At 51.3% G+C, this 16,087-nt stretch overlaps 1 long non-coding RNA gene across 1 annotated transcript; it reads right to left on the reverse strand.

Annotated features, from left to right (window-relative positions):
- Window positions 1-9,154: 9,154 nt before the first annotated feature.
- On the reverse strand, window positions 9,155-15,896 carry LOC129783926 (uncharacterized). Its single transcript, XR_008746041.1, has 2 exons — window positions 15,712-15,896; window positions 9,155-15,057 (listed from the first exon to the last, which is right to left on the reverse strand). It is a non-coding gene; the product is annotated as an uncharacterized LOC129783926 (long non-coding RNA).
- Between the last annotated feature and the right edge of the window lie 191 nt (window positions 15,897-16,087).

The raw sequence follows: 16,087 nt of genomic DNA on the forward strand, positions 1-16,087 counted from the left end.
GCTCAACTGATATTAAGGAGCTATTTCCATGAAGGACATGCTAAAAATTCAGCGACTTGTGGTTAGAGGGGAGTCAAGGGGGGAGGCAGTTGCAGAAGGCTCATCCTTGCTCCTGAAAGAGAGCAAGCCCTAAAAAGCTTCCCCAGTCCTCCAGACATCACTGAGACAAAAGCAAACCCTTCTGGTTTCAAACATCTAGCAGCTCGCGCTAACCAGCTCTAATCAGGCATGCCGCAGCATTCAGAAAAATAAAATAAGAGCAGTTTAAAAGGCTGCGTACTGAAAAGTGAACAGCCTGGGACAAATCTGGCTTGTCTTTATCTCCTTACCCACTCTGCCTGCTGAGCTGTGATCTCCAGGTGCTGCCAGAGCACTCCCTGCCCAGCACAACCCAGGCACCTCCTGTTCCCCCCAGCCACTGCCCCAGCGAGACACGGATGCTCAAATATCAGGCCACGGCTTGGCAAGCACAAGAAGAGCTGTTTAAAGGAATGTCGTGCCAAATATGCATTATTTATTGACCATTTCTCTTATTTACCCTAGGGGTTTTAAGCGCTCTGCACACGGGAGACAGTACTTTAAGCCAACAGCAAAAGCACTGCCCTCAGCTCCACCCTCAGTGCCTGTGCTTGGGTCAGAGCAAGGCTACCCCTGCAGCCCCGCAGCCGCAGCGGTTCTCTGCTCACATACTTCTGCTGCAAAAAGAAATACCTTCCTTCCTCCCCCATGCTACTCTGCCGGCCTCCGGTGGGTTTTGAGGACTGAAGCTTACTTGTGCAACACTCTGCCAGCCCCACATGGATTGTGGCAGCCCCTGAAAGTCCAGTGACGAGGGGGAAAAAATAAATGATAATTATAAAAATGGCTTTTATCAGTCTTCCACACGTGAGGAAAGAGGTGACACCCATGCTGGGCTATACTTACTCGCAGATGTGGGCTGGGGGGAAATGACACCTCCACAATTTGCAAGGTGATTGGCAATACTGGATGTGTTGCATGCAAGAACGGTGACTGCACCCCTTCACCATCCAGGCGACCCGGTGCCAGGGAGTTTGGTGGGCGAGGGGGAGACTCCTCTGAAAAAATTAAAGCTTCTCACTTCACAGGCGTTTATTCTGCCTTCGAGTGACTAGGGAGCTCGATGTTTGCTCACATTTTGGCCACCAAAGCCCAGCTAAGCCTGTGGATGGGCTTTAGGAGTATAAAGAAATGGATTAAAAGCCACGACAGGAGTGCTGGAGCAGGAGCAAGGTGCTGGTGGGGTCTCACACCCCTGCTCAGCAGAGAGCAGCAGGCAGCCCCACGTGGTGCCCGGCCAGGGCATGCTGGCACTCGCCAACTGATGCCATTTGTCCCTCTGCACCTCTCCACTCTCCTCTTGCTCACAGCATGACATCTACCGGCTCCTTCCAAAAGGCCTTAAGGTGCTGGCACCAGAGGTGGAGGAATATTGCCATTAGAAGGCTGCAATAAATAAAATATATGTGCCACAAATGGCTGTGGGGTTGGGATTTTCCCCTCATTTTTCTTTTCATTGACCGAGTTGCCAGACAGATCTACAGAAGCCAGTTCAGAAAAGATCCTCACCCAGATCTGGCATTTTGCACTACCTCTGATGCTCACACCTTTCACCCCTCCTTCTCCAAACTAAACAGGTAAAAACCTTCAAGATGTTTTTGGGTTTGGGTACATCAAAAAGAGAAAAACCCTCAACCTTCCCACACCTTCTACGAAACAAATAAGAATCATCCCATCTACCAGATAAGGAGGCTGATAAAACAGCCAACAGATTGGAGCCTGATAGAACCAAAGAATTTGTGGAAAAGCAAAGAAATCATCCAGATTTACAGCCGCCAGAGCCTGTCCCTTGCTGTCATTCCCCAGGGAGGCCTAACACATGCGGGAGAACAGCTTCGAAAAGCAACAGTATTGTTTGCTAATATTGGTAGCAGAATACGAAGTGGAAACAAAAGCAGTATTTTTCTTCCCCTCTCCATCTTCTGCTTTTTATATTTTCCTTCACTTCACCAGCAGAGAAACGCTTCCCTGTGCAGGCACAGAAAAAGTGAAGATAATCAGGCAATTTTCCATCTCCAGTCAAAATGATAACTTTCCCTTTGATTATAAATTCCCAATAAAATGAATATTGTTCCGTTTCCTTTGAATGTTTTACAAAAAGCAATTGCTGTTTTTCAGTGTCGTCTGCTGGTTTCCTCCCTACACATCATTTTCACTCTGGGCCTTTCCAGACATGTTTTATAAAAGCATTAACTGATACCCATCAGACATGGAGCTGCTTTTTCCATTTCTCTTTCAGTTTAACAGAACCCTACAGACCACAATGGCCCAAAATTGTTCTCACCTTGCTGTTTTTTATACCCTCGGTCTCTTTTTTTATGGAAAGACCAAGGCATAAAACCCAGCACTGGCAAGTACCCTTCAGGTCCCCTTTCACACAGGGCACGTCCTTCCAGCCCACAGGCAGGATCTGAGGCTCCGCTGTGCTCTTACCAAGATTAAGGAGGAAAGAAGAGGCAAATTCAGAAGTCACGGCTCATTGCACTACTGCAGAAAGTCCCTCTGCTGCTTTTTTTTTTTTGCTAATGAAAGCCAAATAGGAAAATTTTGCGAAGTAGCTAATATGACAACAGAGACAAATTGTAGTAAAACATGAGACCTTTGTATTCCTACTTGCACCTCAGAAACAACTGCCAAGTTTGCATTAGATCAAGAATTTTGCTTGCACTCTGGTAAACAAAAAAATCCAAGACAGCCACCAAACTTCACCGCTAGGTCTACTGAGAGATTCAGTACCTGTCCCCCACTCCACCAAGGGGAGAGCAGAGCCACTGAAGAAATCAGCAACATCAGATATGCAAGGGGATGTCATTCAAGCACACAAGTCCCATCCAAGGCCCTACTGAATCAGCAAGACCACTTGTTAGATTTGCATCTCGCTGGCAGTGTCGACTATTTCCAAATTTCACAGTATTCAAGCACCACGAGATCCAAGGGAGCTCGATGAGACCAGCTCACCCCTCTTCATACGTATATTAGCCGAGACACAAGAAAATAGTGAGCAACACGCTGCAAACGCTCTCTGCTCTGCGCCCAGGGTTGATGTAAGGCACAGAGAAAGGGTGGCAGACACAGTCCATGGCCAGGCAAGGAGAAATGCAACAGCCAGGTGAGGCTCGAAAGTAGGGTCCCAGTAGCCCCCTCACCTCTCTCAGGAGCATCTCTCCCTGTTGCAGGCCACCCTGCATCCCAAGAAGGTCACCCCTCCAGCCCCCTCACCCTCACTGGGTTTTTATCTTACCTTTGCACAAGGATATCAGTATAATGCACAAAGATGCGCGCCTTTCATTCCTTAGGGGCAAAAAAAAAAAGGCCACACGGTAAAATAAAGGCAGATCTGGCACGGCAGTGTGTTCATACGCTCCATTGCCTGCCAAACCAAAAAGAAGCAATATTCCCAGTGCAGCAAAGCCCAGCTCTCAACACTCTCTTCCAAGTTAAAATCTTTGAGGAAACAAATTCGGTAATTTTGAGGACATCTGTGATACTAAACCCACACCAGAATGTAAATAAAAAGTAACAAAAGCCAGATTTGCCTAAAGCACTATTTATTAGTGCCATAGCTAGCTGCCTGAAGCATCCTTAGAACTGACTAAAAACCTGGAGGAAAAGGAAGAATAGCAGTACAGCACACAAGAAATACTTAGTCTTTTTAGCTAAGACAACACAAACACAGAAGCAAACGTAGCCAGCAAAAACTGCTCATCGCATGCACTCTCATTTCTTTGCAGTCTATTTATCCTGTCAGCTTAATTAAAGGGTTAATTTAAACTCTCCACAACCCAGAAAGATTTTTTTTAAAAGAAACTCCAGAAACTAGATGAAAATTGTCCCTGCATTGCAGTCAGCATGCTTTTTCTTATTTACTATTCTCTTCAGTCTGCGCCACAAGAGGGAGATTAAAGCAGGCTCCATCCTACCACCAGCACTTTGCAAAGGAGGGGACAGACAAGGCGAGATGGCCACCAGCCTCCCGCGCCTTCCTTAAAAAAGGGCTTGCGGGGACTTCATTTTCCCGAGCAGCACTTAATGTCTCTGCCAAAGTGCAGGGGGATAAAGAAGAGGAAGACCTTCTTATTTTGGTCATCGTTGAATGTACGTTTTCCAGTCACTTACACACCCTCTCCAAATAGCTTGGGTTTGGGGTTGTGGGGTTTTTTTCTTCTTTTTTCCTAATTTAATCATCCGTTCCACCAGCTTCTGAAATTCTCTGTATAGACAGTGACATCTAGTGACGGAAAGCCGCACCTGCGCCCACACAGGGCCGCACCTGCGGGAGCGGAGATGGGGATTTGGAAATGCTGGCAGGGAGATGGCCAAGGGTCACCGCGAACAAGGCTGAATTACAGCCCAGCAGAAACTCGTTTATTCCCCTAGCAACACCACGCGAGCGCTCGCAAGGCACTGCATTTCACTTGCCTGGGGGGGGTGGGGGTGGAAACCGAAGCAAAGCTGGGTTCACAGGACGTTTCTGACTGTCGGAGGGCTGCCAAGCGCTGGCTGAAGCCCACCAACGCGCGGCACTCAGTGATGGTAGATCCTGTCCTTATGATCATACCTGCAACAGGTACATCTGCAGCCGCTGCAGTGCCAGAATGCACGGTGGCAGCCCTGGGCTTCACACCCTGCACGGTGCAACGAAACCTCTGTCCCCGTGATGGCAGTTATTGGAGCTAATTTGAAGGGGGTGTGTGAAACCTGGAGTAATTTGATCGGCTCCTGTGGAGCGACGAGAACCCGAGTGTTTCTCATTGCTGCTATTAAAAAGCCGCCTCCCTCTCCATCCCACAGCCACATGAGTCTTCCTGAGCACCCGCCTTGAACCCTGGTGTGCAAACAGCTCTTAACGAGCCCCACGCCTTTTCTCACATCGGAAGAAGTATTTCTCCAACAGCAGAGGTGCGTGCATTTGGGACTAAGCAGACGGGTAACAGGATGCGGTGCTCGGAGGGACTTGGAGGGGGAGTTCAAGCACTCGGCATTGCCATTAGCCTGAACATTGAGAACAGCTCTGCCCCACCCTCTCCACCAGGATTTTCCCCCCTGAGCCTGATGAGTAAGTGATAGAAACAAACAGTTCCCATTTCTGCCGTAGGTCCCCCTCACGCAGCAGTGAAGGTCCAGGAGAGGAGAGAGCAGGCTCCCAAAGCCGGAGGGAGGGCTGGGCTGCACATGACATGCCCGCTGACTGTCTGGGACCCCACTGCCTTCAAACCATGGCCAAGCTGGTGGACACCGAAAGAAAAAGAAACAAAACAGTTGGCAAATTCACTTGCAGTGGATGCCCACTTTGTCACCGATGCGAGGAGGTGCTCTTACCCATCCTATAACACCTTAGCATTGGGAGGAATGAAAAGGAATAAGTTTGCAGCCATGGAAGAAAGACACCAGTATCAGGGGGGTTACTGCAAGGAGAGAATAAAAAGAGGGAGATGAGTCAAAAGAGAAACAAGCTAAGGGACAGAAACAGCAGCACTTCTGAGCACAGGCATGTCTGCTCTTGTGGCAGTGCAAAAACCAGAAGATACAACAGCGATTGTGAGGGGGATTAGCACAATGTACCTCACTGTCTCTGACATCTGTGCAAACAGCCCAGTGAGCATTGTCGGGGGTCACAGGTGCCAGGAGATGCTGCTGGCACATGTCTCTCCAATTCAAGGAGAAGCCCATCCACTTTCCAGGGCGAGCCCGGGATCCCTGCACTAGATGAAGGCAGCCCCAAGCACGCTCAGGAGGAGCAGATGTGTGGGCAGCACTGCACTCATCTCAAAGCAACCTGACAGCTGGACAGTAGTTGGAAAATGCATAAAATAGAAACTGCAGCAAACACTATTTGAAAAACAAACAGCCCTGGGATCCCAGCACCCCCCACCTGCAGTTAAGGCAATGTCACCTCTCCCTGCAAGAGGCCTCAGCGGGGCATCGCCACATCATCAGAGGAAAGGCATGCAGCATATAGCACTGATGCTGCAGACAGCGAGCAAGTGATGTTGCAAATAAAAAGTGCCATCACCCAAAATCACCATCTCATATTTGATTATTAAATATAGCTTTTTGAAAAAAAAAAAAAAAAAACCACACAAAAAAACCCACAACTAAAAATAATCTGCTGCAGAGCTCACCGTCTATCTCAGTGGAAGGCACTGAAGGACTTGGACACACTTAGCTGGAAAAAGCACAGTGCTTATTAACCAAGGTGTTTTGGTAAAGCCCCCGCTCTGCCATATGCCTACAATATGCAGCTGTGGAATCAGCCCAGCTATGCTGAGCTCCCCAAGCCAGCTCAGGCCCCAACGCCACACAATTAAAGCGACACAAGGCTCATGCTCACATGCTTCAGGCTACAAAAACCAAATACAAAACTCATCCCATGACCTGAAGCTGTCAAGCACATGAGCTTGTGTTTTTTCCCCTTTAAAACAGCCTTGGGCTATGTTTATTTTTCAGTCAAACCCCACTGTTTTCCAGGCGAGGAAATACGTGCAGAGCCTGCCTGAGTTTTCACAAGCAGGGCCAGCTCTGCTCTTTACCTGACACCTCACCTGGAGATGCAATGGTATTTCATCTATCCTGCTTGTCTCAGAAACTAGAAATGGAGCTGGCCTTCACGTTCACCCTCAGACATTTAAATTAAGATGATAGCAGAGGTGGTAAGGTTTTCTTCAGGAGGAGAGAGGCCACTGCAACTTAGGGTGGTACACCCACGCTGTTTCATGAGCACCGTCAAACAGTAATGTCCTACATTTCCCAGAAAAGCCAGTATCGTGGTTGCTGAAAGTTTGGGGACGACACGAAGTCGGTTGTGCCTACCATCAGCCGCCGGTGGGGTTTTGGTCGGCAGTGGTGAGTGGGTTTTCCTTCCTGCATGTCTGCCCCATACTGTACAAAGAAGAAGTGCTGCCAAGAGTGTTAACTCCTGGCCTCAGGCCAGGATGCTGCCCCTTGACAGTGCCCTAAAACCCCCGAGCTGGAACAAAAAATCAGCCCTTTGCTTTGCTAGACTTTGGATCTTGCATGGCATCACGGAAAGGATGCTCAGCTTGGTCACGGACAGCGGGGCAGCAGGCCTTTCCCCTCCAGGATACACGTTCAAGCCTCGCTGGAGCCGCTAATGATCAACCACTGCAGCTTCGCTGCACTTGCAAGAACATTTCTCGGTCTGCAGGTCTGCTCTGTGCCACCCCGCTGTGGGACCAGGTCACCGGGCTGCCTCCGAGTCACCCTCCCATCCTCCCTGCCATGAGCTTCAGTGCCCAGGGCTTGTTGCCCACCTCAGGGGGAATTTGCTGCTCTCCCGGACCCAGCTCAATGGAGGGGAAATGGATTTAGCCTCAGACAAGGTCCTGTTTTCTCGAGGCAAAGGGGCTTTCACAGGGCAGTGTCTGCTCCCATGCAAAGGACAAGTTGTTCAAAACTGCACCTTGTCTGTCCAACATACAGAAATCCTGAAGTCACTCCAAAGTCTTGTCTTTTTTTTTTTTTTTTTTAAATACCACATACTTGGATCTATTGCATGACTCTCCTCCTGCCCTTGCCTCATCAGCCACCGAGTGTGTCACTGCTTCATATGGAGAAGCCAAGGCTGAAATGTCACATAAACACACACCTTCAGCAGGAGCTCAGGAGGGTCCTGGGCAACTCACCAACACTTCCACCAAGTAGACAAGAGATAATAAGAACAGTATCATTTCGGACTATTTGCCACTTTGGAGCACCTCTCTGGCTTCAGACAGCTCCGTAAGTCACAAGCTGCCAGCTCCATGCCTTATCCCCAGAAGCAGGAGGTGGAGGTGGCATCAGCTCTGAGCTGTGGTGAGACACCAAGCCCCAGGACGGTAAAGCACTGAAAGAAGCAGGCTGAAGAGAAGTTGGGGAGACTGACATATGGCAATGGAGGGATCCTGTACTTCCCCCAAAGCCAGCCGTGCCGGGCAGAGCGATGCTTTCACGCTGCAGGGATCAGCATCTGACCATGCCTTTCTCTATAAGTTGTCTTCTGGAACGAGAGCTACTGGAATTCCATTACTGAGAGCCCACACCAACCCCCTAATATCCCTGGGATGCAGAGGTAAAATTAGAATTTCTTTCAATGAAAGACACTAGAATATAATGAATTCAAAAAGCCCAGCTGCTCTCCGAGGAAAACAGCAGCAGTTTCACCCAAAGTCCAGCACATACCTGCAGAGGGAAAAGTGCATTTCTACGTCTCATAAAGCTGCCCTGGAAGGACAACATCTATTCATAATTAAATCTATGTTTGATGCATTACAAGTAGGAAATTCACAGAGGAACTTTCTATTGAATACACAGAAGATCTTTGCAGGGTGCAAAATTTATTCTAGGCACAGCCCAGGTGGCACTTGCCATGACTTGCTCGCATTACCTCAGCAGAGCAACCCCTCCGGCACACAGCTGGTGAGAGACGAGAGCCCAGCCAGCCACCTGGGAGGCTGCCAGCTACCAAACCTTGCCCTCACGGCTGGGGATCAGCAAAACCTCTGGCTTTGGCAGCTCACCGGCCCGGCCCAGGGCAGTGGGCCAGGGGATGCTCAGCTACGTGCAACTGCAGAAGGAGCACAAAGCCTAAAACCCTGTTAGATGCCCAAAAGGGAGTCTCCGATTTGGTGGGTCTGGCAGCGCCAAGAGCTTCCCAGCCCAAATTTCAGGCTTCCCCACTCCTGCCGAGGCCAGTCATTGCTGAGCAAAGCCTCATGCCGAGGAGACCCAGGGCGCCTGGTGGGGCAGAGGGTGAAGCACCCCCAGAGCCCCACCAGCCATGTTACAAAAGCCATCGGGAGGGCACGCCAGTACAGGGGCACTTGCACAACCAGCAGGCCCAGTGACGTGGGGCAGAGCTGGGTGCCAGCCAGGTGGTGGGAGCTGCCTGCAGCCCTGCCTCCAGGGCAGCCCAACCACCGTGCTGCGGCTGAGCACACCCCCGAGGAGAAAGTCCAGCCCGGGCTTGGCTGCCGGCTCCACCGCTCCAGCCCCTCTTCCATTACAAATTTACTGGCTGGAAACTGATGACCAGCACATTCATTTGCCGCAATGCCAAGGTACCATGAAACCAGGGTAATAAAGCATGACAAACAGAAGTTGTATTTATTTCCCAAGATGAACATTAACATCATTTTACGTGAGAAGCATAGTGCCCAGCCAAGGATCCTCAGCACCTCCATGTCAGAGACAATAGCCCTCCATCAGTACCCATCACCTTGCTTTTCAAGAGGAGCCCAAACAGCTGCAATGTAGCTCAGTACATAAATACCCCAAGTGTGATCTGCAGAACAGCTTCCGAAATCCAGTTACTCAGGAAAACTCTGGGACTCCGATGTATAACTGTTTAGATCAGGCAGGGTATAAGCATTGTGCCCCCACCACGGGAAAAATAGCTGAGCCTGCTCAGATGGGACTGGAAACTGGACCCCGGGTGATCTGGAGGGCTTCAACAGACAGGTGGTGGGGTGGTTGGGTCCCCAGGTGGTCCCTATCACACCTCACTTCTCAGTCTCAAGCCTGCTAATGTGCAACACCATCTGCACATGCAACACATGCCGAGACACCCAGTGGCAGGGTTTGTTGGGGGCCACGCCGCAGTCGGCTGGCAGAGACCTTTAAAGCCAGGCAGATAGTCTCCACCCCAGACAACAGCTGTATGGCCAGTGCCTGAGGGCAGGAGCAGGGAAGCTCCTTTGCCACCCCTTAGCAATGCCAGAGTGCGGTTTTATAACAAAATAATTCAAAACTGTACAAAAACTAGAGTTAAAGCTCTTTGGCATGGACCTTTTTGCTCTTCCCCTCTCCTCCCAGCTCAGGCTCACCACCCCGGCAAGCCAGAATTTCAGCCTCTGCTTGCAGGTTGTTTTCATGGTGCAGGAATCAAAGACATCATTTGGCAACCTGCTGAAAGGGGGAAGAGAAGTGGATCCCAGCCAGATCTCCCCAAGGCAGGGAACACAAGGGGAGGGTAGGAAGAAAGTCCTCCGCAACCTGTCCATAAAACTTGTGCTTCCTCCAACACAATGGAAGACACTAAACCAATCTGAGGCCACACTCCTCCCAAAAGAGGTCTGCTTGCACCTTGAAGAGGAAGGAAAGAAGGAAGGAAAAATGATGCTTACACCAAGAAAACTCTCCTTATCTTAGCCTAAGATATTCTCACCCCCAACACAGTCACTGGGAAAGAGGCTGCATCTTCTGCCCCTTGGAGCTCATGGCAACCAGCAGGGTTTGCAGACCACCTCCGACTGGGCATCAGGTGCAGTGACCAGGCTAACAGGCAGCCCTGGCCCCCCTCCCCCTGCCTCTAAATGTGCCAGAAAGCACATTGCTACCAGGAGCTCCACAGGGTCAGCACCTCCGCCGACCTGGGCTCTGGAAAAGCATCACTCGGTGCTGCTGTGCAAACCCCAGGCTTTTCACAGCGCTCACCCTACCTGCCTCCCGCCTGGCTCGTGCTCGCGGCAGAGGCAGGTGAGCGGCTCCTGCATCACCAAGGGCTCCAGTACCTGCCAGCAGGTCAGGGGGACATGGCAGCCCTGCCAGGCCTTGCAGAGCCTGACCTTTCCAGAGCCCTCTGAAAATCATGTCAGCATCTGATAGCTGTTCAGAAGCTACCACCAAAACGCTGATGGTCACACCCACGTCCTAAATGGACAATGTGCCCATTTCTGTCTCTCAGCAGACAAAGGGTTGAATAGAACTATTTCCCCCCGTGTGCTAAACGGCAATGAATTACCCTCCCCTTCCTCAGACACAGGTGAGCACCAGCAGCTGCAGTGGCTCTAAGGAAAGCTATTTACACACCAATTCCCTTCAGCGTCGCTAGCATTATAAAGGAAATTAAAATGGCTTTGCCCCAAGAAGCTAGGTAGTAGGTCTTTGGAGCATAAATAATTATTCCAAAAATTATGAGGTGTCAGAAAGTAGATCCAGAGAGTTACTGAGCAAGCCAAGCCAAAAGCTGGCTGCCACATATAGAAGTCTTGGAAATTTTGACTCAACAGGCAGACAACCACTTCTAAATATGAAGTACACTGTTTAATCACCTGCAGTGCACATTCATATCCGAGACAAAGCGACATGCGTGTTTACTTAAGGAGATGTCAGAAGTGCCGCTGTCGTGCCCCCTCTCCTTCTTAGCTGTGTGGAAGACTTTACCAGCTGCTGCCCAGACTTACTGCTACTTATTTCTCAGTGAGACAGGTACGGGGTTAAAGTGGCAAAGCTCCGCTTTCTGAGACACTCTCAAGAAATCAGAGCCAAGTGCCTTGGAAAGCCATCATCTCAGCTACCTATAGCAACACTGCCCATTTCAAACATCCATCCTCTGCCCTGCTGTCACCTCAGGTGAACCTGTTTTGGGGCAGCCTCCTTAAGCCTACCAAGATCCCATGTTTGCCACCGAGTCCTGCCTCCCAGCTTCTTCCCAGGTGCCCAAAACTGAGGTGAGAGCAAGCGAGCACTTCCACCCCCCGCTGCCTGGGGAGAGAGGATGACCCACAACAGGGCAACGGTGGGGAGGTGAAGGGCTCCTGGGGATGTGGGCAGGGCAAAGGGGCATCCCACGAAAAAGTAGCCAGGAGCCACCACCCCTATCGATGGCTTCACTAGTGGGAGAAATCAGAAGCTGCTGGGATGTGCGTGCACTGTGAAGTTAGAAACCACAGCGCTCACAGCCATCCGCCCTGTGCAGAGGCAAACTGCCACGTTTTTTTTCCTGTTAATCCACTGCGGTATTTCAGTCATTAGTGTCCATCTCCCCCAGGATCATAGTTTCCTTTCAGATCATGCTTTTTCAAGCTGAAAATGCTGGGAGCATTAGGGCAGCAGCACCAAAGGCAGCACAAGCACTTTCCTGGCTTAAGGATGACCAGCTGGGAGGAGCTGCCTGACCAAGGCGGTGGAAAGATCATCCTCAGCTCATTATTAATCACAAGGAAGCGGAGTTTGTGGAAGTCACTGGTTTTACTACACACTGGAAAAACGTGAGTCATATGTATATGTTCTTTAATAAGTAACACAGTTCTGCTGGGCCTGGGATTTCCACAGCATCGGAAAATGATGAACAATGTCCACTGACCAGGATGTTTGAAACATTAGCATCTCCAGGGTAAGACCAGGTCAAAAAGTTAAAACAGCATTTCTTGCAGTCTATGCAGCCTCTGGTGTGGACCCCTTCTCTCCCCTTGCTCACTGCTTCCAGCTAGTGGAAACACCAGCCAGATGTGCATGGGATTGCTTTCAGAAGAAACTTCTCTTTTCTCTCAGTCACATGTACCTAAAATTAATTGCATCTTTCGTTTCTATTTTCAGAAGGATTTTATTTTCTACGGCAGGCTATTGGGACTTTTGAATCACCCCGAGGGACGCCAAGCAAACATTGATTCATACTTTGGAGCTAAATCACTGTTCTTGCCAAATCCCAGGGACAAAGCAGTAAGTGTGCAAAACAGCTTTGTGCATCGTCAGTAACTTCTGTTTCTTTCAAAACCACCGTCATTATTGTCACACTGGCATGGTCACACACGGCTTAGGAAAGCCAGCACCCAAAACAGCAGAGAAAAGCACATTCAGTACAGCAGGGAGCAGGAAACCTTCTCTCCTTCCTTCTCGCAGGTCATGAGGAGGTGGTTTGGCCTAAACTCAGCTACTCAAATCATCAGCATAATAAACTGAGTAATAAACATATCATACCTCTGATTCATTAGTTATTTAACCGCTGAGCTCTCTGGGCAGCGAGCAGCTCCCTGAAACCTGCTGGAGCAGGAGGCTGGGAGTGGTGGCAGGGAGGACAAGCGGCCAGCTCTGGAGGGCAAAGGGTTCTCCCATGGAGCAGGAGAAGCAGAACCAAGAGCCACCAGGCTAGGACGCACCTGAATATCAGTGACTGCTTGACAGGAGCTGAGGACACGGAGCTCAGACACAGGCCCAGCTGCCTCATCTCCTGAGTGGAACCACACAGTCAACCACCAGCTCCCCCGTCACCAAGTCTGTAATCTCTCAGCAGTGTTGTGGCACAAAATACAACAAAACCTGTGTTACCTATCCCTAAGACCACTGCTGTTACGTATTTTCCTAGCCAAATCCCAACAGAAACAGCAGGGGCATTAAGCTAGCTCATGTATTACTTTAATCACCAACCACTCGATCCTTCCAGAAGCATCTGGTCTTCTAGAAAGGGGGGAAAAAAAAGCTGGTTACAGATCATCATGCACAACAGGCATGGAAATAAACTCTTAGTCATGAGTTTGCCCTTCTGGATAAGTGTTCCCAGACTTGAGACCAGCCCAGTCCAGTCAGGCACAGAGTCTGGTCAGCAAGGAACCAGGGCTCAGAGTTTTGCATGGCAATCAAGCCTTCGTCTCTACCATGCAGATTGAAACCACAGAGGGTATGAATCAGAGCTGAGAGGTCTGCTGCAAGGAGTGGTCAGTGTGTCTGAAAGCAAAGAAAGTGAGCTCCAGCCGTCCCTCTGCAGCTCTCTGACCGCCTCTCCACCATGCCCCCAGTGCTAGCAGATCTCTGTCGAGAGCAGGCAGCATGACTGCTTCACTTTACAGGAAACAAAACTGAAGAAATTAGCAGGGTACTAATTACCTACCTTTAAAATGTTATTTAATTATCTCATTCTTTAATTATCTTCATTTAAGATCATTAAAGTATTAAACTTTTTGCTTAGGGAGGAGTAGGTGAGCCTACCACGGCCAGATCTAAGTTTATGCACCTAGTTCTAGGACCCACCTTTGAAACTGCAGTACCTCTACACATGTTCCAACTTACTCTCTTTATTTAATAGAAAAACAGTGTAGAGAGAAAAACACTGTCAGTAGAGGGCTTGTGAGACTGGAGAGGAAATTAGGAACAATGATAGATAGATGAAATTACAGATGAGAATAATAGGTTAGCACAAGCCTTCAGGGATGAAATCAGCATGGCTCATAACTGAAATCCCTCCGAGCCAAGAGGGTTCAAAGCATCAGAATGGTACAAGGCATCAAAACCACCTCTAGAAATGAGAGACAGACACAGACAAGTCTGAAGTAGGGAAGCAAATCAAGCAGAGAACAGGCAGAAGAAAAAGCTAACGAGTATCTCCATCATACCAGAAAGCTCTAGAAATTCTCCCAAGGCATCTCTGAACCCCTAGCAAGTACCTTCCAAATCCAGGCAAGAAGAGTGCTCTCAGGTGACAGAAGAAAGATAAACGATGCACCTGCCTTCAGAAAGGGAGGAAAGTTACTGCGGGCACCCTTGTACTACAAAAATCTGAACTGCCCCAGCAGAGATGCCAAATGACAAATACAAATGTCTGTTACTGGCATGGAGAGTTAACACAGCACAGCTGCAGAAGAGAGAAGGGCAAATTTGCAGCAGGCTGTGCACGGGATGCAGCAGGGAAGTGCAGCACCTCACTTCTGAGCTGGGTCAGGCAAGGAGAAGCTTGAGGAGAAAGCAGTAAGAAAAAAAGATTTAGAAGACATGATCCGAAGAAACTCTTTTTTCTAGGAGGGAAAAAAAAAAACAGGCCAGTAGGCCCATGACAAACAGTCTTCAAGCAGATTAAAAGGCTGTTAGAACAAAGGCAACAATCAACTGCTCTTCACGTCTCCCAGAGACAGAATGCAATCACTTTCCTGTACTGGGGAAAGCAGGATAGGCTGTTACACTTAGGAAAGATAAGCACCTACGCTGCCCTAGAAAGTCAGAGCCCTCATCATATCAGAGCAACAACCCACTGGAAAAAGAGTCCCACCTTTCTGACAACACCTGGCATTTGTTTCCAGACCCAGAAGGCCGCCTTAGTCCCCAGCAAGGGCAAAACTCCCTTTTCTGCATACCCCACGGCACGCCTGCACACATGCCCAACAAAAGCAGCCGCAGCTTCCTGGGACCTCTGAGGGGCTGCGAAATCTCCTTCACCGGCAGTTTAGAAATAGGTCGCACATCCCCGCGAGGGCTGCCTGCAAGTCGTTGATCCTGGCAGTGCAAAGAAAAATAGCAAAGTTAAGCTCCTCTCCAAAACCCGACCTCTGCTGGGTCGAGCCTCCCCCCAAGCTGAGGTGACCCGGCTCCTGCCTCTGCAGGACCGCTGTAATCGCCCTGCGCCCCGCAGGCAGCGAGCTGGAACGAACACCCTGACAGAAGCACCGAAGCACAGGGACCGGCAGCGGGGCTCGGCCCCCAGACCCCTGGGGAGGGAGAAGGCCCGGGGGGGTGAGGGGAGGCCTGAGGCCGCGGCGAGTGTAAGGGCAGGCCGCCCGCCGGGCCCGCTCCCGCGGCAGCGCCGTCCCAGCAGGCCCCCTCCTCCCGCAGCGGCCTCCGCGATTTATCCGACCCGCCATCGCGCAGCAAGTCCAGCGAAAAGGCGGCGACTTCAGCCGGAGAGCGCAGGCCCGGCCCGCTCTGCCTGAGGGGAGCGCGCCCGCCCCGGGCCCTCCCGCCCCCGCCAGGCCCCCCCCGGGCCGGGACCCCCCGCTACGAGGCCTCGCTCCACCGTCACCCCGCACCAAGCCCCTCGCGGGCTCCCATGGGGGTGACACGCGTGACGCGGCCCCGCCGGCGGAGCGCCCTGCCCGTCCCCTCCCGCGGGCCCGGAGACACGGGGCTGCCCGGCGCCCCTCCGCACCTGACGCGGCGCGGCGCCTCCCCGCTCCCGCCTGACAGGCTGGGAACCCGGGCGGCCCCTCGCCGCCCGCCCCACGCGTAGGGAGCCCCGGCGCCCCATGACCCACGGCCGCAGATGGCCCGGTCCTGGCCCTGGCCCTGGCCCTAGCGCCGGCCCCAGCCCGCCGGGCGGGGGAGGGGAGCGCGGTCACGGGGCCGCCAACCCCCGCGCCGTGACGTCCGTGGGAACTCAACGCGCCCCTCCCTGACGTCACCAGCGGAAAAACTCCACCGGGCGAGACCATCCCGCGGCGCGGGGCGGGGGAGGAGAGGGGAGCGGGAGGGTGGTGAGCGGCCGCGGGGCGCGGCCCTCCCGGCGCGGCTCCCCCGGCCCGCGGCAGCG

Source organism: Falco peregrinus, chromosome 2 (assembly GCF_023634155.1).
Source record: "Falco peregrinus isolate bFalPer1 chromosome 2, bFalPer1.pri, whole genome shotgun sequence".
Classification (NCBI taxonomy): Eukaryota; Metazoa; Chordata; class Aves; order Falconiformes; family Falconidae; genus Falco; species Falco peregrinus.